The sequence below is a fragment of the Staurois parvus genome, unplaced genomic scaffold (genome assembly GCF_062004578.1).
Source record: "Staurois parvus isolate SC_StPar_1 unplaced genomic scaffold, SC_StPar_1.0 ptg000059l, whole genome shotgun sequence".
In the NCBI taxonomy this organism is placed as follows: domain Eukaryota; kingdom Metazoa; phylum Chordata; class Amphibia; order Anura; family Ranidae; genus Staurois; species Staurois parvus.
Window position 1 is genome coordinate 15,124,247 of NW_028317855.1, and position 23,928 is coordinate 15,148,174.

Below are 23,928 nucleotides of genomic sequence, written 5' to 3' on the forward strand. Positions count from 1 at the left end.
TGTTTTCACTTATGGGTAATTGTAATTGTGACTGTGGCTATAATGATCTAAGACCCTCTCCCTCTTGCTTTTTCCCTTTTATCATGAGTATGTATTTAGATTTAATTTTGTATCCATTTTTTGATGTGGTAGCATTCTTACTGGTTCAAAGCTGATTCCCAAATCACCTCCCCACAGCCTGGATAGATGTGATAGCCAGGGGCGGACTGACCATTTGGAGACTCGGGCACTGCCCGAGGGCCCGGGGTCAGTAGGAGGCCCCATGAGATGCCCCTGGTACATTTTTCATAGGCTTTTTTAAGTTTGGGCAAGGACACAGGGGCCCCATGATCCCCTATTGCCTGGGCGCCCCATCAGTTGTCAGTCCGCCCCTGGTGATAGCCCTCTGTTCTCCTCTGTTCTGTTTACTTTTTGTTTTTGTAAGTATGTCTATGTTGTTGTGGTTTCTTTTGCTTTGGTTCTCCCTCTTCTCTTCATCCTCCCCCCACCTTTTCTCCCTTTTTTTTTTCTTTTCCCCTTCTCCAGTTGGTAAGATTACTTCTGTTTAGAAACTATTTGAAGAAACTTTAAGTACACATGGTCCTATCACGTACCTGGTGCTGGAGACCAATGGAGAGAGGGCTTCCCTTGTGGCTAAGTTCCAGACTCCCCTGAGAGTGGGACAGCGGGAGTCAAGCCCGAAGTTGCACAGGTCGCCTGTAGGAGTGCTGGTTGGTGGCCCACTCAGAAGCACAGCTGGTGCACGGAGACGCCTGTGCGTGGTATGCAAGCCTTCCGGGTTTCGGATGTTTGTTGGTTAGTCAGTTCGAGCCAAGATCAGGTACCGGGTGGGGAACAGAACAGACATGGTCAGGTGGGATAGCCGAGGTCATACACGGAGGAGCGAGAGAGAGAGTATCCTTTAGCCAAGCTGAAGTCAGATCAGGGGTTCAGTAGAGCAGAAAGGTCCAAGTACAAGCCGGGTCGGAAACAGGAAGTCACAGGTCACAGAAAACAGGAAACAGGAACAAACCACGGGGAGCTAGAGATCATCCAGCAACCAGAGGAAGTGATGAGCCTCCTTATAAAGGCTGTCTGGCACCAGACTGAGGCTGATGTGTCCTTCTGCGACCATGTAGAGTATTGGCAGAAACGCCAGATCTTCCAGAACTCCTGCCATGGACAGGACCCTAACAGTACATATGCATTATTGTAATATCATTGTATTTCTTTTCTGATCTTTTAGAATCAAACAAGTAATCTTGTATATATTTTGTCATATGGGAACATGAAGTCCTAATGAAGTGTTTTTTTTCACTGTGAAATGCGTTGACAGTGTAACTTACGACATTATTACTGATGAAAGAAACATTTTTACTGTGAATATGTATGTGATTGATATGGATTAAACCCATCTGTGATTTACAGTTAGGTCCATAAATATTGGGACATCAACACAATTCTAACATTTTTGGCTCTATACACCACCATAATGGATTTGAAATGAAACAAACAAGATGTGCTTTAACTGCAGACTGTCAGCTTTAATTTGAGGGTATTTACATCCAAATCAGGTGAACGGTGTAGGAATTACAACAGTTTTCATATGTGCCTCCCACTTGTTAAGGGACCAAAAGTAATGGGGCAATTGGCTTCTCAGCTGTTCCATGGCCAGGTGTGTGTTATTCCCTCATTATCCCAATTACAATGAGCAGATAAAAGGTCCAGAGTTAATTTCAAGTGTGCTATTTGCATTTGGAATCGGTTGCTGTCAACTCTCAAGATGAGATCCAAAGAGCTGTCACTATCAGTGAAGCAAGCCATCATTAGGCTAAAAAAACAAAACAAACCCATCAGAGAGATAGCAAAAACATTAGGCGTGGTCAAAACAACTGTTTGGAACATTCTTAAAAAGAAGGAACGCACCGGTGAGCTCAGCAACACCAAAAGACCCGGAAGACCACGGAAAACAACTGTGGTGGATGACCGAAGAATTCTTTCCCTGGTGAAGTAAACACCCTTCACAACAGTTGGCCAGATCAAGAACACTCTCCAGGAGGTAGGTGTATGTGTGTCAAAGTCAACAATCAAGAGAAGACTTCACCAGAGTGAATACAGAGGGTTCACCACAAGATGTCAACCATTGGTGCGCCTCAAAAACAGGAAGGCCAGATTAGAGTTTGCCAAACGACATCTAAAAAAGCCTTCACAGTTTTGGAACAACATCCTATGGACAGATGAGACCAAGATCAACTTGTACCAGAGTGATGGGAAGAGAAGAGTATGGAGAAGGAAAGGAACTGCTCATGATCCTAAGCATACCACCTCATCAGTGAAGCATGGTGGTGGTAGTGTCATGGCGTGGGCATGTATGGCTGCCAATGGAACTGGTTCTCTTGTATTTATTGATGATGTGACTGCTGACAAAAACAGCAGGATGAATTCTGAAGTGTTTCGGGCAATATTATCTGCTCATATTCAGCCAAATGCTTCAGAACTCATTGGACGCCGCTTCACAGTGCAGATGGACAATGACCCAAAGCATACTGCAAAAGCAACCAAAGAGTTTTTTAAGGGAAAGAAGTGGAATGTTATGCAATGGCCAAGTCAATCACCTGACCTGAATCCGATTGAGCATGCATTTCACTTGCTGAAGACAAAACTGAAGGGAAAATGCCCCAAGAACAAGCAGGAACTGAAGACAGTTGCAGTAGAGGCCTGGCAGAGCATCACCAGGGATGAAACCCAGCATCTGGTGATGTCTATGCGTTCCAGGCTTCAGGCTGTAATTGACTGCATAGGATTTGCAACCAAGTATTAAAAAGTGAAAATTTGATTTATGATTATTATTCTGTCCCATTACTTTTGGTCCCTTAACAAGTGGGAGGCACATATGTAAACTGTTGTAATTCCTACACCATTCACCTGATTTGGATGTAAATAACCTCAAATTAAATCTGACAGTCTGCAGTTAAAGCACATATTGTTCGTTTCATTTCAAATCCATTGTGGTGGTGTATAGAGCCAAAAATGTTAGAATTGTGTCCATGTTCCAATATTTTTGGACCTGACTGTATATGGATTAAACCAGTTATTTTTTTGTCTACTTTTGGGTTGGTGACCTACAAATAAAACTTTTGATGTCTTTGCTAATGTGCAACAGTGATCTATTGCAGTGCCTATTCATAATAAAAAGTCAATGAAAAGACAGGCTCATGTGTCCAGAGATCCAGGACTAATAATGGATGTTTACAGAAGGCCTTAAAGTGGAACGTATGTCAGAAAATTAAGTCCTGCTAGTTTACTTCATGCTGGCCCCTTTTGCAAGTATAGCTATGTAAAACATTAAAAATAAGTGCCTATACTGTTTAAAATCCAGTAATACACTGTCTCACTCTGCTGTGCCCATGCCAGGTTACTCAGAATTTTTTGGCACTGTGCAGTTACTGCTGCTCAGGAAAATGGCAGCCTCCAGCAAGAAGAAACAAGAACAATGCTGGAGGCAATTTACAGCACACACTAATGTTGGTGGCATAATTATTCATGTAGAATGTATGTTTCTTGCTAAGCTACATTATTTTTATCAAGTTGTTACCGGTAAAGTTTTGCTTTAACTCTAACCTTTATTTGTACCTCATTAACCTGGACTAATAAAATAATTTACCCATCGGCAGCTTTAGACATCAATAGGCTTCTGGCAACTGAACCCATGCGAGGTAAGATGACATGTGCTCTTTGATAAAGGAGATATTAAAGCAGAACCACACTTTATCTGAGCACCACAAACCAAAAGCACTATTTAATTCATGTTTAATATTCAAAGTAAACTCAGCCATCCATCTATATTTCCATACTTTATTTTGCTGAGAAATCTCTTAGAAATACACCTCCTAGTATTTCTGACCATGGCCATCTTGAGTAAGAGCAGATGATTGATATAGCATTTACTTCCTGGAGTCCATCTGCCCTTAGCTCAGGCATGCAGGCAGGAGGGTGTGCTTATCTGAGTAAGACTTAACTGAAGAAATTAAAAAAAATTTTAAAACAAGTAAATATGATATACTTTTCTATCTAATAACTAATGCTAGCAGTATGATTGAGAGAGTGAAGTTTCACTTTAAGGGATACCCATTCACAGTGATTCTGCCTAAACACAGATTCAGCACTAAAAGGCCATATGTCTCAGTGCCACAGATGGGTTTGCATGCTTTCCACAGAATGGAGTTCTTGAGCTGCTGCTAAGTTACACACATTTCACACACCACTGCCAGTAATACCTATAGATCATGTGTCTTGCACAATGTTGCCATGTTCTGTAGACCAGGAGGACAAAGGTGTGTTATTCTGACCAGCAGGCCACTGACGTGAAACTGTCCAAACTCTGTCTGCTTCACTGAGCTCTGTCAATGCATTTAAACTCTCTAAAATACAATATAGTAGGTCTGCACAGTTCCCACTGAGATAAATTGAATTCTGGCATTCATGCATTTGTCACACATTGTAATATCATGTTCTAAGGGCTATTAAAGATAAACACAAGTAAAAAAACAACAACAATGTAGAATAACTTATACCATATGTAAACGGTTATCTACCAAATGATTTGTAGTTCTGCTCAGAAAAGTAGTTAATCTTGTGCTTCTTTCCAACAGTACAGCCAGGTCTTGGACCTGCCTACAGACTGTACTTCATTTACGTAATACACCTTGGTCTAGGACCCACTCCAGAATTTTAGTGGACAATGAAAACGGCGCTTTACACTGAATAGTTAATCTCTTTGCTTTTCCTTCCAGTGAGTATGTTTTCCAACATTACAATGAGAGCACTGTGCATAGTAATAATGCAACGACTGGGTCAGAGAGGTGTCCCTTCATCTTCCAGTCTAAGCCCTGATATGCAGGGGATCTCAGGTGACTTTTTTAAACATATTTGTACTAAGGCTAGCTGTATACTCAAATACACTCCCTGTTTGTCTATGGAACACACAATTTAAACAGTAACTGAATGACATCAAGCTTTCAAAAGCATTGTGTATCATTAAAACATTGCAATTTTCTTTAAAGTACATTTTTTCAACATTTGTTCATATTTTGTGACATGCGTTAATGCTCAATTTTCTGCAGACGCGTTGCAGCCACTTCTTTTTTTGTATGTATGCAATCAAGCAATAGCTGCATGGCATTTTACAGGGTGGGTTTCCTGATGTAGACAGCAGTGGACCATGACAGTGTGTTGAAACCTGTGTGATAGAGGGACAATGCAGGCGTTCAATTAAGAAAATGTTGTCATCCTATAGCATCACATCACCAGGGATCTGGGTCCAATGTTCACTATTAAACTGTTACTAAACCCACAGCATTAAAATCAGTCTGTATATGCAGTAAAGCATGTTTGTTATAGTCACTGTGGAACCTAAGGGGTTAATCCTCTGCATTGTGTAAAAAGGCCATTTGATCCTGTTTTCTCTGCCCCTCCTCCGGTTCAAATGTTCTCTTGATAAGACAGACTAAACTTGTAGCCACATGCACATGATCAGTTTAGTGTGTATTGCTAGAGAAGATTTTTTTTCTTGAGAGAATGCATGTGATCAACACAGGGTCAATCAGCACTGTCCAGGCAGAGGGTCAGGGGTTTTGCACCCTCCTAGAGCAGAAAGAAAACTCCTCCTACAAGCTGTGACCAGTGCTCTGCTGAAGTCACAAGACTGCTCTTACTGCTGAAGAGAAAAGGTATTTAGCAGTTTATATTTACTAAAATAATTGCACTTCCATGTTCTGTGTACTGTGGGAGAACAGATATAGTGAATGCAGGGTCCTGGGTTTATTATCACTTTAACCATTTTTGATCATAAAAGGGTAGAAAGGTGTGTATGAAATATCACTTAAAATATAAATGATTATGAACCCCATCACTTAGGTCTTACCTACTGGGCATATAATATAATATAATATAATATAATAAAATATCATATAATGTAATATAATATAAAATAAATATCAGGTGTTAATCAACAATTTATCTGGGCTCCATCAATTTTTTTTCTGCCTTGAATAAGTGCAATATCAAATCCTCAATAACTGAGTCATCATACAAGTCCATTCTATTGCTCCCCCCCTTCAGGGGGTTGGTTCGTTAGGTGTGTGTTTCCAACCCTTGATTCTTCATTCAATACTATTAATACCAATGTAAGCATAAATATGTTATGAATTGTTTGTATGCATCTATGTGTGTTTTGGTACAATGTAACAATTTCTATGTCTGTTATCTTTAATGTCATTCACAGATACCCCATGAAGAGGGTCTTGCATTCAATGAAATGTGTTGTGTATAGCCACTGGGGCAATACCACATAACCAGCTTACAGAACAAGAATGACACCAGTGGAAAATATTTAAGATTTGTATTAACATGTATAAGGCCCCTTTCACACTTGCGGACCACTTGTCCTTTTTTCATCCATCTGTTGACAGATGAAAAATGGTCATCGATGCATCCTTATGAAAAAAAAATGTAAATGGATGATCATCTTTTTATGACTGCATCTATCAGCATCCATTTTTTGAAATAGATCAAAGCACTATTTTTGTTCCATTAGAAAAACTGAATAGATGAATAACGGATGTGAACAAACAAATGCTTTTTTTTTAGCAGCAGTTTTTGCATCGTTAGTGGATGTAAAAAACTGATGTAAAAACTGATGAAAAACCATTAGCAAACTGATAACAAACTGATGCAAAACTGCATAACTGATGTGAACTTGATCAGTTTTTTCTTTCAAAAAATGTGACTGAACTGATGAAACAAATGGCCTGCATGTGTGTACGGGGCCTTATGGTTTATGGGTGTTATTAACCTAGGCTCTGTGTAGGCAAATGTGTTTTTAATGGTGATGCCAGTGGCTTTGTAGTTACATGAAGTACCAAAATAGCCTTGAGAAGGTTAAACCTGTATATTCTTTTTATGATGTTCTAAAAAGAACTAAAAAAAACTGTGAATAAACTGTTTGACATTTTAGAGAATTTTTCTCTGTGTATTTTATTGGGCACCTTAAGTCCCAATAACCAACACGTTTTTGGCTCTAGAGGTATTGTAATCCATTGAAATGTTATTACTTGCAATACATTAGATGGATATTGGATGGAGGTGGCCTGCCATTCATGGTCACTCACATAGACAGAACAGCGCTCTGGAACTTGTATGCTGAGCAGCAAGACTCAGCTGGTGAGAAGGGCAGTCAGCGACTACGTTTCCCAAGAAAAGTAGTGTGTGGGTGGGTGCATATAAATATCTAAGCCCAGGAAACTGGCCAGGAGAGTGCAGGAAGAGATTGAAGAAGAAGGAGGTGTGCTGACAGCTGAAATACTGAACAAGGTCGCGGAGCCAGAGTTGGAGAGAGAGGAAGAGCTGAAAGAGCCTACTGACCATTCGGCCTGCCACGCTGCCCAGCAGGCCAATCTGACAGCAGGAGACCAGACAGGACACCAAGTCTAAACCGGAGAGTCCGGGGACTGACCCCATCTGCAGAGAAAGTCAGACCACTACAATCTGCCAGACTACTGTGAATGGGTGGGCGAAATTCATACACCTACTAACCAAGTGAAAACTGCCTCCTCAGTTATCTATCTACACATAGTTGTGAACATTACATATAGTTGCCCCAGTTTGTGGCCTAGTTCTCCTAGCCGCCATCCTTTGGGATACATCTGAATTTACAGTTTTATTTTTCTTAAAGAGACAGTGCTTAATTTCAAATGAAAATTCTCTTTAATTCACATTTAATCTATGTCATCTTGTTCTAAGGACCCACAGTGAACTTACCTATTTCTTGATAGCTGTTCCTGTTCATTGGGGATTTAGCAGTCCCTTCAGATTGGAGGCAGTGGATTATTTCTGAAAGCAGGGCTGCCAACAATTATTGTTGTTTTACTGTGAATGTCATTATTTTTGCTCACAATTACCAGGAGTGATAATATTTGCTGCATATATCAGTGTAATTTTATTCTTTTTTACCAAGTAACTTTTAATTGCAATTTAAACTTCATTTATGATTCATACTAATTTGTGTGTGAGTTCATTTTATAGTTGTGGTTCATCTGGTCACAAGAGTATGGTGGTGTCAGAAGAGGTTGGACTTTCAAAAGGAGGTCCAGTTTGACAGGGAACCCAAAAAATACTAAGCAACCCGTAGCCTCCCTGGCAGTATTCCCAAGTGTAGCTCGGGGTAAAGTTTCAGTACCACAAGCGGTAACCCCGAGCTACACTCGGGAATACCATGCGGTGCTGCTCCACGATCCCTCGATCACTTACCTTGTCCTGCGCTCCCGCGATGTCCCTCCTGCAGTGTCCCCGTCAATGTAATCCGGCGGATGCCGGCATCTGTCATCTGGGTTCCGTCCCCTGCGAGCGTCGGGACGTATGGGGGACGGAACGGCGGGAAATTTGAAAATGACGGAAAATGACATTCACTAAAATCACATAGTATAACATTCCTGTATCAAACCATTTCACATACATTTTGTCCCTAGTGCTTTGTCCTGTGCCCTGCCTGCATTTTTACTGTTCTTTCTGCCTGGAAACTGAGAAACGTCCATGGCGTCCAAAAAGCGTCCCTTTAGGTCAAAAGTGGTTTTAGACCGGCTAGAGAACAGCGATAGTAAATTAGAACCACTTGCAGAATTGAGTGATAATGATTTGTGGGGAAATTCGTCATCAGACACTGAAAGCGATTTTACGACTTTGCTCAGTGATGTGCGAACTTGGTGCTATATTTCAAATTTCAGTGTTTTTGGTTTGATTATATTATTGAATTAAATTTATTATTATTATATTATTATTTTTTATGATTATTTATTCAATTATAATTTATGATTTCGTGTTTCAAGTTTTATCCTACCCGAGATGTTTACTAGACTCTTGTTCGGACAGATTTCAGTGATTTATTCCTAAAAATTACAGTCCTACAATATAAACCGCCAAATTTCCATGCAAAATAATGGTACCACTTTCAGCACCAAAAATCTGAAATAATCATATCACCAGGGAGGTTAAGGGGGTAGTACTACAGTATGGAGAAAGGCATCTTGTCTCAAAGGAAAGCTGAGACTAAATGTAATAATTGAAAATATTTTATTTTATTCCTGATGTGACCCTTGACTTCACATGTAGCAAGTGTTTTTAAAAATCATCAAGAAATAATGTAACATGAACTAACTAATATCTCACCCTGCTTTGTCATTTCTGCAGTTGTTAAAAACAACTGTCCAGCTACCGATCAGTTGTCTTTGGACCACCTTTAGAACTGACTTTGTCACCATTTATTAGTCACTATTTGTAGAGCTGAACACTCATGTGAAATGACTATTGACTATGAAATATTCATGGTGAACAATTATCCTTATCTTTTACACTGCTCAATTTTAGCAATTTGATAAGACCTAAACAGAACCGTAGACTTGGATTACATTCAAAGAGTTATATTAGCTTTAAGATATTATTATGACTTATTAATGTGAGGCAGCTTCTAAATGTAGCAGTCCAATATTTATTTTCTTTCTCATCTAGATTCTTGTTGGTTGCTTGCTGAAGGTTACTATGCATTTACTCAAACAAGTACCTTAGAATTCTTATATCCAGATATGTGTTAACGCTCAAGGCTATTTCTCTCACAGATTATATACATAGTAGATTTTTATCTGAAGGCAACAAGGTTAACTGCTAATATTTTCAGCCAATTTTCATGGACATTTTGAAGTTGAGTTGGTACAATTTCTTCCAAACATATTTTATATTAACTCATATGACAATAATTTGTTACATTTCCATTATATTAGACCACTTGATCTATTTTAAGGAATAGTGATATCATTAAAACAAATTTATTAGGCATCTCAATCCCAGAGATTTGGGGCAAAGGAAGTTCAAGACTGTAGAAAAAGAAAATATGGGATCTTTGAAGACTGAGTTACTTGATAAAGCAGGGGGGGGATTAAAGTTAATCTTTTAAACATATCCTTCTCACATTGAGCAATATGGACTCCACCATTCCCAGAGTAAAGGGTTATATAATCTACTTTCTTTTCTATCTCTCCTTTTTTAAAAGAAATGGAAGAAGAAAGGGAAAACGTAAAGTCTCAAATTCTTCTTTTTGCAAATTTATGGCATTGATTTTCCAAAGGAGTAGCATATGACCACTTTGCAAAATGCATGTTCTCTATCTCTGCAAAGTGAATGTTCCTTTAGACATGTGCGAAGCTGCAATAATTTGTTTGCACATAATTAAGTATTTAAAAAAAACATAATTTCAACCTATTCACTTGTAAATTACTGCACTTCTTACATATCATCCACTTGATTAACTTATTAAAAATATGAAATCAGCTGTTTAAAGCTTTAAGTGACTTGAATTGCCCATATATCATTTAATGATATTACTAAAAAGAGTTGGAATGCCTCTCTCAACTTTTTTTTCATTGCTGTATTAGGGAGATTATGGCCCATGTTGCATTAATTTGCATACAGCTAACCATTTAAAATATTCCTATATGGATCATTATATTTTTTGTGCATATGCTTCAGGATTAAATTATCGGGGTTGCAGAGGCGCATTCAGAATATGAATGCTCTTGGCGCACCAAAAAATTTGAAGCTGAAATCCAGTCTTAACAAATGTTGTCTAAGTGAGCCATGTGAATTCTTGACAAAGGGGAACAGTAATGGGTTCATCTGGCTAGTGTAATATCAAGACTGAATCACAGTAGGTGGTTCACAGCAGCAACTTCTCTCCAAGTGCAAGTACTACATAAAAAAAACCATCCAAACTTGATCTGATCTCTAAGCTTTGCAGCATGTCAGATAATAAAGGCATCAACGCTAGATGCATTTTGGTAAATCCTGGCCTTGTCATTAGCAAGATGTCGCTAGACTGACTTCCTTTTATGAGTCCATCCCGATTCTTATTATCAAACTTCATAGAAAATATGGACCATAGTCAAGTCCTAATACAAATGGAAGCCAGCAAATTGTCTGTTCTATGGATCTTGACCCATATTTTCAACTTTTGCTGATCATAATGCCCAGCCATGGTACAATAACAAATATATATTATCAATATTTTATATTATTTAGACAGTAAGTACCTTTTCTTCTTTTAATTTTCCAGCATTTCTGGTAATGGTTACCTATGTGATTAAGTCAATAGGCGATCCCGTTGACTCCTGGTATATTGGTGTCATCTATCCCAGGAGTCTTTGGGTAGCCTAATTGTCTAATCTTGTGTATTTCCAGATAAGAAATTTTGCGATCGGAAGGAGTTAGAAACCATATTTTGAAGAAGAGAATCTGCCAGTAAGAAGTACAGGCTTTGTGATGTGCGAGAACAGGTGGTGCATGCTGGGTAGCCAGCTTCACTTCATCGCAGAACTCACTGGCGCCAGCTTCAGATGCCCACAACTAAGATGGGCGCTGCCAGCATTTCAACAGGGACCGGTAAACAGGACATATAGCAATTAAGGAAGCTAATTAGAATATGGACCATATCCAAAGTAAATACTGTGCAAAGTTCATGAGGATGTGTTTATTTTATTTTTGAGTAGGAGACTGTAGCTCCTCTTTCAATTCTGGTGGAGCTATGAGCCATTTCACCAAAGCATCTTTTTAGAATTGGATCTGATCGCTCTATGGAGTGCACTGAATTTTTTTTTATATTTATGGATACATTTAAAAAATAGTTTCCTAGTTGGTTTGTTAACACTGCATGTTTTTGAGCTGTATATTATAGATTTTGAATTACCAGAATGGCAAAAAAAAAAATTGTCAGCAGGTAGAGATTTTTAGTAGAAGAGACTTTATTATTCTTTTCTGCCCATACACTCTTTGTCCTGCCTACTAGCAAAGTTTTGCTATCTGTACACTGACCGCAGCATATGCACAGTACAGTGTACAGTCCCAGCTCATTTCTGACATCTGTAAGATACCAAGAATGGAGCTAACTGCTGAGATAAAATAAATCCAGCATGCATGTGAGCATCTCCAGTGGCCACCCAATGGCCAAAGAGAGGAGATGTCAGACCCAAAAGAAGATGACAGTGGTGGCATCATAATGGAGGTCGGGAGCTCAGACCTCACATTGCTGGAAAGAGCACACCCAAAGGTAAATGTGCTATAATGTACTGTATAGTCATGGCAAATGCTGCCTGTCCAACCCCATCTCCCCAGTTAAGTTCTGCTTTAAATATTTTTTTATTGTTAAGGTTGTCACAAATGAATGGCTTTAGTTTCCCAAAAGGCTTAATCTTCTATAAAAGCTAGCACTCTGAGCAAGATGGGACTTGTAGATGAATAATGCAATCAAACAGCAAGAACAGAAATTACAATTAAGATCCATTTGCCTTCAGAAAATCGATTTTTCCACTAAGGGTAGATTTAGGCATTCATCTAAACCTCCCTTCCCTCTGAAGCCTAATCTGTGTTCAGATCGTGCTACAGAGGCTATTGAAAGGCAATGAGGAAGTGATGTGATGCCTCCTCACCGCCTATTTTAATCCCATTTATGGCACCAAATGCGCTGCAACCACACTCATTGCTACACGGTTGCAGGGCATTTAAGGAGCTTCCCCATTTGCTAGAGTGTGTAGCATTCAGAGGGCTTTCCACCCTCTGATCACTACATGTTGGGTAAACTTTGCTGCAGGCATGAAGAAAAGCATCACAACTCCAGCGTGTAACACCCTTGTCTGCTACCTATTGTAGGGGCGAGTGCAGTTGTAGGTGGCAAACACTCAGCTCAACAGGGCAGTTTTGCAGACCCCCGTATTTTATTACTACTCTTTGTTATGGCTGTCTTGCTAATGACAGGTCAAAACACAGGGGGATCTAGACAGGCTTTCACTGCACTGCCCAGTTTGGTGCTCAGCATATGGCTGTGGAGTCAAAAGGGAGATATATTTTGCTACAGGGCCAACCTAAAGATCATGATATGACAATATGAATTTGAGTTATCCAATGCTGAGATGTTTTTATATCTTTTTTGATACACTTTATCACTCAAAGCATGCATTTTGCAATGAATGAATGAAAAGCATTTCAGACAACACCCCAATTACGTCATCGCTTCAACAGAAATGCATATACCTGTACTCCCCGGGTTTGATTTTTTTTTCCTGTATGGTGAGCTTTCAGCCTTGGCAGAAAGTCTGCCTCCTTCCTCAGAAATGAAACTGTGACCTGGGTAAGACACTGAAAGAAGAAGACTAGGCCGAAATATGGACAACTGCAAAATCTTGTCTATAATCAACCTATAAAGTCCTAACCAGATGGTATTTCTAGCTTTGCACCCTATGTTGCAGGTTGTTCCCTTTTATCCTCTAGTAGATGTGGGCAGACTGGTTTATTTTTCTAATATGGTGGTATTGCCAAGTGGTGGCACAATTCTGGTCTCAAGTATTCGATTTGATTACAAAACTAGTAGGTGATACCATAACCCTGCAGGCTAAGTATGCACTTTTTGATCTGAAACAAAATGGTCTTACTAATCTGCAATTTAAACTGATGATTTAATTTTATTCTTAGAGCTGCAAAGAAGACAATAGTTAAAGCCTAGAAGTGACCAACCCTTAGTATTATGGAGATCAGAATTACTCAACTAATGTTATATGAGAAATTAGGGACCAAACTTTCTGATGCCATGACCAAGTTTTTGGCAATCTGACAACTGTGGGATGAACAGTTCCAGCCCCCTGATTTTGACATGCACCTGCTCTACCTGTGATGTAGCCATTCTGCCCTTATGGAGGATCTTATGTTTATTCATAGCCTGAAATCAAACGTTATTGTTTTTTTATCCACTTTCAGACCACACTCCCACAATGTACTGCAAACGGGCAGCCACTGTAGGCAAAGTGACATACAGGTATGGTGCTGTCAAGTTATGGGTTTAGATTGTACACAGCGGGAGCCTGTCAGCAAGCCCACACCACTGATTCACAGCCAGGACCTGCTGATCAGCTGTGTACAGTCACAGGCCAGGGCTCTGTGTTGACAATCAACACAGAGCTCCATACAGAGAAAATGATCTCTATGTTTCTCATTCCTGCAAAAACTTTGAGATTTATTAGTAAAAGCTGCACACTTTACACACAATATACATAGTTAGGCACCCATTTAAAACCTTGATCGCCCAAGATGTTAACCCCTTCTCAGCCAGTGTCATTAGTACAGTGACAGTGTAAAATTATCACTGATCACTGTATCAACATCTCTGGTAATGTCAGTGGCAGTTAATCAGTTCCCCCCAGCATCAGTTAGTGTCAGATTGCCTGCCGCACTATTGTAGTTCCATTATAAGTTACTGATTATCGCCATTTTTAGTATTAAAAACAGATAAATAAAAATTCCAGTATACTACATATACCATAGTTTGTAGGCACAATAGCCTTCACGGAAACCAATCAGTATATACTTATTGGGATTTTTTTATCAAAGACATTTAGCAGAATTCATATTGGTATGTTTTATAGCACAAGTAAATAATATTGTTAATATCGCAAAAAATAAAAAAAACAGTGGTGATCACATACTACCAAAAGAAAGCTCTATTTGTGTGACAAAAATGATACAAATTTTGTTTGGGTACAATATTGCATGACTACACAATTACCAGTTAAAGTAGCGCAGTGCTAAATAGCAAAAAAATTGCCTGGTCATAAAGGGGGTAAAATCTTCTGGAGCTCAAGTGGATATTGACTATGAGGTATTTTGTTTGTACATTTCTATACCATGGCTTATGTAAGCTTTATAAACTGAAGTACAACTCCTATAGGCAAACTCAAATGTTTGTATAAATACCTGTTAACATTTCAATAAACATATTGAACAAGAAATTAGGATCCATTATCTGGCTTTCAAACTATGATTTACCGTGCCTGTGAAAAAATTAAACTTGCTTATAAAAGGCTTTCATGTCATCTGCAGGACCTATGTTTATTTATAGCAATAATAACCACAGAACAGTTTATAAAAGGCAGCACAGAGAGAATATTATAAACAAAGTTTACATAAATGACTGTCAACTAATGGCAGTTTTACATTTCGCTGGCATATAATTTTTGGTGTCTTATGTTTCCAATTTAACTAGCTGGCAGAAATATTGCTGACAATGTTGTAAATTACTGCACTGCTAACATTTAGGATAATTTTTATATGTTGCTGGTGAGACACTTTTTTTTATTATAATGTTCCCAGTAAATACATCCTTTCCGCTATAAAGGAAAATATATTTTTTATAACTATTAAGACATTATCTTTTTGATTGAAGATAGAAGTTGATAGAAGTTGAAGAGTGGCTATTTCCAATTTTTCCATTGCTGCTGGGGAAGCAAAATCATTTCCTAACTATGATAAATTAGTACTTAAAGGAGGTATCAGACAGGGAATTCTACGTGCTGTTTTTTTAATTGTAATTTTTGCCTTGCAAACATGCTTAGCTGAAGCTCTCTTCTAAGAGCTGACATTACTTTAGCAAAAAAAATGCTTTATTTCACGACAGAAACTCTTTCACTTTTTCAACCCTGAAACGATACTTGTATATAGAAATATGCAGCTAATCTGGAGCTTGCACACAATGATTTGCAGTATATGTACAGCCAAAATGTGTTTTGTTTGTTTTAGATGGGGAAGGACCTCTGTCAAATTCTAATTGATGCTTTTGTCCCCGCTAAGGAGAATCACGCTTCTATTTGTCTTTGTCTGACCATTTTCACATGGAAAATGTTTGAGAAGTCACCAGAGCAAGAGGTAAGAGGTAATCTTCTCCTGTATTTATACTCTGGATGTCGGAGACACCTTTGGACAGCAGCATTGTTAATCTGGGGGGAGGGAAGTGTGCACTAGATGCACTAGCATATTTAAATACATAACAAATTGAAGCTAAGCTCCATCTCACACTTACACCAAACAATTTTTTTCTCCTTTTAGGATAAAGGTTTTATATAAATAAATAAAGACCATTGTAAGCACCCCTGTCAGGGTTAAATTGTTTCTCTTAACCCTGCAACTGCTATATCTGCAGGAAAGCCTGTTCTGTTCAAAAACAACAGATTTACTGGCCAGATCAACAGGAGAAACTCATGCAGCACCAAATCTAAGAACTGGCTACCGGCAATATATAAAAAAGTTTGCTTTTGGGTTTAATATTGCTTTACTTTTTTAATTCTTTAATTCTTTTAACCACGTGACCTCCAGAGGATTTACCCCTCTTAATGACCAGGCCTCTTTTAGCTACTCGGCACTGCACTAATTCAACTGATAATTGCGCGGTCATGCAATGCTGCACCTAAACGAAATTTACGTCCTTTTTTTCACACAAATAGAGCTTTCTTTTGGTGGTATTTCATCACCTGTGCGCTTTTTATTTTTCACGCTATAAACAAAAAAAGGCCAAAAATTTTGAAGAAAAAAAATATTTTTCTACTTTCAGCTATAAAAAATATATAGTAAACTCAAAGTTGGTTATAAATTTAGGCCAAAATGTATTCTGCTACATGTTTTTGGTAAAAAAAATCCCAATAAGTGTATATTGATTGCTTTGTGTGAAAGTTATAGCGTCTACAAACTATGGTATAGATACTGCAATTTATGCCATTTTTTTGCTATACAGCGCTGCACTAGTTTAACGGACAATTGCGCGGTCATGCAATATGGTACATAAATTAAATTTACATCCTTTTTCTTCCCCACAAATTGAGCTTTCTTTTGGTGGTATTTGATCGCTTGTGCGGATTTTATTTTTTGCGCTATAAAAAAAAAGGTTGACAATTTTGAGGAAAAAAGACAATATTTTGGACTTTTTGCTATAAAACATGTCCAGTAAAAAAAAATTTAAAAATCAAATTTAGTCATAAATTTCTGCCAAAATGCATTCTGCGACATGTCTTTGCTAAAAAAAGAACCCAATACGTGTAAATTAATTGGTTTACGTGAAAGTTATAGCTTTTACATATGGCTGGAAATATACTGGGATATTTAGTTTTTTTTTATACTAATAATGGCGGCGATCAGTGACTTATGGCGGCGATCAGTGACTTATGACGGGACTGCGGCGGACATTCTGACATTGGGGGTACTGACATGGGGTCACTGACATCCACAGTGACATCAATACAGTGATCAGTGCAAAAAAAAAAAACACTGACACTGTACTAATGGCAGTGGTGAGGAAGGAGTTAAGTTTATTATTCAGGGAAAGGGTTAACTGTGTGAGGGGAGTGTTTTACTAGGGGGCGTGTGTACTGCAGGGAACACTGCTGATTGGGAGAGAGAAACTCTTCTGTCCCGATCAGCATGTCCCGGAGCTGTCAGGGAACTGACAGAAAGCATAGCTACTGCAGCTGTGCTCTCTGTCAGCGATTGCCGCCGATCGCTGGGACATAGCCGGTAACGACCAGCTGTGACCCGGTGACTGACATCCGCGGCTGTGATCGGCGGGACAGGTAGGGTGGCGGCGCGCCTCACGCGCGCCCCCTACCTGTTTACAAAACACACATTTTAAAACGTGGTTTTGCCCAGCCGTGCCGCCGTGCCGCCCTGCCGCCCTGCCGCCGTATTTATACAGTGGCTGGGCAGCATGTGGTTAAAGTCCAAAACTGGATCACGTCCTGTAATTATAGGCAAAGAAGTGTTACACTGTTCAACTAATAGTGCTTCCATAATCCTCATATCATGAAGCTAATTTCAATTATCTATTTATACATTCTTTTCTATCAGGTCATACAAAACAGTGTGGCATGCTTAAGTGGGAAGAAGACCTGTCCATTATTAAAACATTTGAATACAAAGTACTTAATCAAGAATTTTCAATGCTTTGAAGCCAAGTGCAACATGTTACATGGCTAACTTGTTCAATTTCTATAAGATGTTTCAAATATTCCTTAGGATCTCTAACTATAAACATCACCACAGTGCAAAATAGATGATCAATAAGAATTTGAAAAATATATTTCTATCCTTCCTCCTTTCTTTTCTACATTCCCATTCTTCCTTCTCCCACTCATATTTATTTACTGGTTGACCTTCAATATATGTACACGTATACTTGTTTGCTCATCGTTATTATGTAATCATAGTTAGACAGGTGCAATTCATTTCATTTTGATTAGTTTTTAGACTAAAATTGCATTTTTGGAGATTCAGATATATCTGAATCTCCAAATGGACGCAGAAACAAATGGCAATGAATCTGAAAAAAAGTTATAGCAAAATTAACAAATGCACTTGTTTCATATGGATGACATCTCATGATGCGATAGTAGTTTGGGCTCATAGGGAAATGAATTCAGTTTTCAAATTTGTTCAATAATTCAGATTCGGATAACGAATGGATCCAAATTTCATTCCATTCGTTAATTCGGATGCACATGGCGCCAGTTGACATTGTCCAGTCACACAAAATTGTATATATCTAGTTTGGATGGGACTTCTGCATGTTGGATGACTTCACAGGTCAATCTCTTCTCCTCCAATAGCGGCAGTAATCACTGTTCAGTTCATTATTTCACTAAGCCGAGGCTGGTGTGACAAAGTCCCTCCAGAGGGTGGTCTATGACAGTCTGGGCTTAAAGAAAGTGGGCTGAATGATGCTGGCTGCAATTCAATCTGTAGGACTGACAGCTCGTAGTGGAAGAAAGGAATTACTGCCAGGGACAGCTTTAAATTCAGCATGCGCATACCAGCAAGCACTACATTTTTTAAAAACATTCTCTTGAAATGCTGATTTTTATACAAAGGTTTTAAAGTAGAATTCTGCTTTAAGAGTCTACCTGATACCAGTAGATCAGTTTGGGTATATAGTATCCTTACTACCAAGAGAATTAAGAAATTAAAACATTGCTGAGGAAGAAGACATTTTGCTGTATAGTAAACTTATGAGAAAGTATTTTACTTAATAGATTTTACTTACTAATTACTGTCTGTTAAAATGTAGCTATTCATAAGAAGCAGTGAGATATCAATCTTTAAAATTCTGACTGCATTTGGATTTCAACGGTCATTATTAATTTCTCACCATTCCATACTTGGTACAATTTGTCCCTCAACTATTTTACAAGGACAATTATCCAGTGATAATCATTCTACTCTGCAACAGACTAATAACGGTTGCTTACAGTCATGGTCAAGTGATGGGTGACAGCTGTTAACGAAATATAGTGTATTGAACATTACATTCATCCATGACTGTGCAAGGGCAAAACACAGCAATTTCAAGGACAGGTACTTTATATGGAAAATGATGCCTTTGTGATAAATATGTTGTATAGCACAATGCTATTTTAAAAAATCAGAAAGCTTAAAGAAGCACTATCCATAATGATTAGCGATGAGCAAATTTAGCTGTAAGTTGTGTTTTTCGAATTTAAGAAAACATTTTATGGACTTGAATTTCACATTTGAATTGCCTTAAAGTCACTAGAAACATATTTTAATGGTCCCTTTTGACCTATTTGGAAGGCAGCTAGAAAAACTAGTCTGTAAGCTAAAGTAAATGTAAACAAAATACAAAAATAATAATTTCCACAGGTAAATGTGCCCTGCCAAGGTATGCTGTTCTGTCCCTAAATTATATTTTGGTGCAGTGATACCGTATATATCTTTAAGAAAAATTTAAAGGATTGTGTATTTCCTATATTGCTCTTAAAGCAAAGTAAGAAGACCCTTCACCCCTCTGTACATTAGAAAAGGTCCTCGACAGCTGTAGGGAACTTCACATTTTTGAGAACCACGCTAAAATCTCAACATTAATAATGAGAAAGAACATCATATTGCTTTAAATTATCTCAAATTGCTGCACAAATATGACTATACATATTTGGAGCTCCAGCTAAATGGCATACCTGCCTAAAAGCCCTGATAATAATAGCAGGAATAATTATTTAGCTTTTCTCCATTTTATACCCATTTAACCACTTGCCCTCCTGAGGATTTACCCCCTCTTCCTGACCAGGCCATTTTTTGCATTACAACACTGCATTACTTTAACTGACAATTGCACGGTCATGCAATGCTGCACCCAAATGAAATTTAAGTAATTTTTTTCCCACAAATTGAGATTTCTTTTGGTGGTATTTGATTACCTGTGCGTTTTTTATTTTTTTGCGCTATAAAAAAAAAGCTCGACAATTTTGAGAAAAAAAAACAACATTTTTGACTTTCTGCTATTAAACATGTCCAGTAAAAAAAATTTAAAAAATCAAATTTCATCATGAAATTAGGCCAAAATGTATTCTGCTACATGTCTTTGCTTAAAAAAAAATCCCAATACGTGTATATTAATTGGTGTACGTGAAAGTTACAGCGTTTACATATGGCGGTATATATACTGAGATTTTTTAAAACATTTTTACTAGTAATAGCAGTGATCTGCAACTTATAGCGGAACTGTGGCAGGCATTCTGACACTGGGGGGAACTGACTTGGTGTCACTGACATCCCCAGTGACACCAATACAGTGATCAGTGCTATAAAAAGCACTGACACTGTACTAATGGTACTGGGCAGGAAGGGGTTAACATGAGGGGCGATCAAATGGTTAACTGTGTGCTGTTTTACATTGGGCTGTGTCTGTGTGCTTCACACAGGATTGAGCCCGCACAAGTGCCCCCATAGCAAGCATCTTGCTATGGGGGCACTCGGCAGGGGGGAGGAGTCAGTAGTGTCAGTGGGGGACCACAGAAGAAGAGGATTGGGCTGCTCTGTGTAAAACCATTGCATAGAGTAGGTGAGTATGAGGTTTGTTAAAAAAAATCCTTTAGAATCTTTTTAACATTGTCAGAACTACTTGTGCTGCTGGAACAGGGATGCTACTTTTCTGACCACTAAGTTTATATTGTATGGGTTTAAGTGTATTTTTAAAAGCAACTAGGATAAGTACCTAAATTTGACTTCATATTAGCCTTTTCAGTTCTTTGTACAGCAGATTTCAGATTGGTGGAGGGAGAGGCAGCACAAAAAGTCAGTCAGTTCTACAGTACTCATGTACTAACAAGGAACTTGCTACCATGAGAAGAGAGCAGAGTAACAGGGAGGTGAGCTCATCAATATGCCGCTTCTCCTTCACTGTCCAATCAAAGACCTAGTTGTGTTACCTAACTGTAGTAAAGGAAGGCCTCCTGGGTGGCTGTGTGTAAAACTCAGTAATGAATGGACAGATACACAAATCCGTGGGCAGGTAAACAGAATCTCACATATGCATATCATATACACATTTAAGTTTTTGTCTTTAGTTTTTTTTTAATCTTTATTCATAAACAAAGGAAGTATAGATTTCAACAAAGAAGATGAGCATATAGTGGGATATAGAAATATCATAAAGACAAAGGAGAGATTTGTAGAGCACAATTAATTATTTAAATGGGCAAGAATGAGCACATGTAAGTTGTCCTAGGTATGGCAAGTTGGTGTAAAAGATTGAAGGCCGGTTTGCCTGGAGTTTAGTTTTTATGACCTCAAGGAACGGTGTTGATTTTGAAAAATATATAGTAACACCTTATACTAAATGGAAACCATTTTGCACATCATGTTCCAGGACTTGACTGAAGCCAGATTGCTACCGAAGAAACATTTATTTCTAACACACCATAACTCCTTTGTGGAGTAATTACTGACTAACAATTATAAGGAAGGAGATGTTTGGGCTAAAATGTTTTTTTTAATGTAATCAAGGAATCTTGATGACTTACAGTGATGAAAACATATTTTATTAACAGAAACATATTTACAGAGGACAATAGTTATGAACAATCTATTCCAAAGTCTTGTCAGAATTAACAATTGCTTTGCCCTTTGAAAAATGGAATATAGCACACATGCCAAAGTTTACCGGATATGGTTTGACTACAAGGAAACACCCAAATGTAACTGTTTTTTCACTGAGCATTAATTTATCTTGCTGCAAAATGAATTGTGGCATTGCGGGTCACTGTTGTATGTAGGCCAAAATCATTTCCGTAGCTGAAAGAAGGTTTCTAGGAAAGTTTGTGTAATCTAGTGAGGTTCTGCCCTTCTTTAATGGTTATAGAAAACTGGGGCCTTAGGAAACTCGTATGCTACATTTGATTTTTGAAAATAAATATAATAATAAGATGTTGAAGGCCTTATGATTGAATAGGCGTGATACTATGCCCCAGGATGTTAAAGCATAAAAATATTATGATAAAATGGAATAGCCCAATTAAAAGATAAAATACCAAGATCAGCTTTGTGCTGTAATATTCACCTTCAATTTAGAAATTTGCCCCATAGTACTTTTTCTGCTCAGATCTCCTCAGTATGATTGCCAACATCTTTCAACCCACTTCCTATGAGCCCAGGTCACCCTGTCACAGGCTGGTCAGTGAAAGTGGAAGCAGAACAGAGAAAGCTCAGCTTTCTCTTCTTATTAGAATGCTTTTTTGGCAGCACATGAGCTGAATGTCTCCTTTTACTTCTTTTTTCTTTTGCACTCCATCTCTGTTATACATGGATTGCAAAATGCTGATACAAGGTCAAAGTCAGGTACTTGCATTTAAAAAATACATTTGATAATGTAATAATAATTACAGAGCTGCATTATTTTTGTACCTTATTTTATTTCTGTCTAGGAATCAGCTTTAGGCTTTGGTTTAGTTTAAAACTTAAAGTGGAACTTTAAACTATCAATCTGCATGGGCTATGTTTAATCGTTATGATGCTAGCATTAGTAATAGATAGAGCAGTATATCATATTTACTTGTTTTAAACTATTTTTTTTTACATTTCTTCATTTCCTTGCTGGTTTCCAAGCCTAAGCAAATTATGTCATATATCCCAGGAGTCTTCAGGAAGGGAGGGAGGGTTCTCAGGATGGATTCCAGGAAGTAAATGCTACCTGAATCATCTGCCCTTACTAAAGATGGCCACTGCCAGAAATACCAGGGGGTGCTTTTCAAAATGAATCACTTTTAAATGAATAAAATGAATCACTTTTCACACAAGTGTTAAAATCGGTACATTTGCTAGAAATTACTTCAAATCCCCAAACAATTATATGTTTTGTTGAAACCAAAGACCCTGGACAATAAAATAGTGGCATCTGCAATTTACAGAAAACATTTTCAGAAAACATGAATTTTAGTGGAAACAAACACAATATTACACATACTTTTTGGTAACATTTAAAAGACGGGGTTAGGTAAAGTAAATAGATAGAAATCATGTCAAGTCCTACATTCTTCATGCACTCGTAAAATCACCAAAAACCTTAGTAGTCAAAATTCTCTATAGGGGACACTTTAAAAGCCTTTAAGGGTTAATAGTTTAAACATGAATTATGGCTCTGTCATTTGTGGCAAATGTATGTTTGCATAAATATGTGTGACCTATACTGCGAACTTGCATTAGGATGTATAGGATGGGGTGGGGGGGGGCGGGGTGATTTTAAATATTTTTTTATTATATTATAGTAAAAATGTTTTGCCCTTTTTCATTTTTTTATTTACCTGTATTGCTATCACCAGGAGGACTAACAAGCCCCCTGTCTGATAGTATGGGCAGGCGACAGATTCTGTTTATGGAGGCATTAGGGGTCTTTTAGATCCTCAGTGTCTCCCCTGATCTCCAATGCAGCTAATCAAGCATAGACCATGCTTGATTAACTGCTATCTCATCTAGAGTAGCTGGGGAATAACAGCTCTGATCTTGGAAGTGACTTAATACATGTTACTTCTGGGTTCATTAGTTACAGGGGAGTTCCCTGACCACCTCCTTCTGTCATTGTTACAGCAGTTTACCTTAGCTCTGGGCTTCCTGGAGGAACAGGAGAACCCAGGAACCACCACGGGCATCTATGGTGGGAGGGTACACACTTTCAGAGCCCTACCAAATTCACCATGTTGTGACAGTTATCTTGCTTTATATAGGTACTTTCGAAAGTCTTTTCACAAGGTC

General features: G+C 38.2%; 1 protein-coding gene across 5 annotated transcripts in view; it reads right to left on the minus strand.

The window, feature by feature from the left end:
* The window catches only part of SASH1 (SAM and SH3 domain containing 1), a 1,153,074-nt gene that overhangs the window by 847,645 nt on the left and 281,501 nt on the right, over window positions 1-23,928 (minus strand). The window lies entirely within an intron of this gene.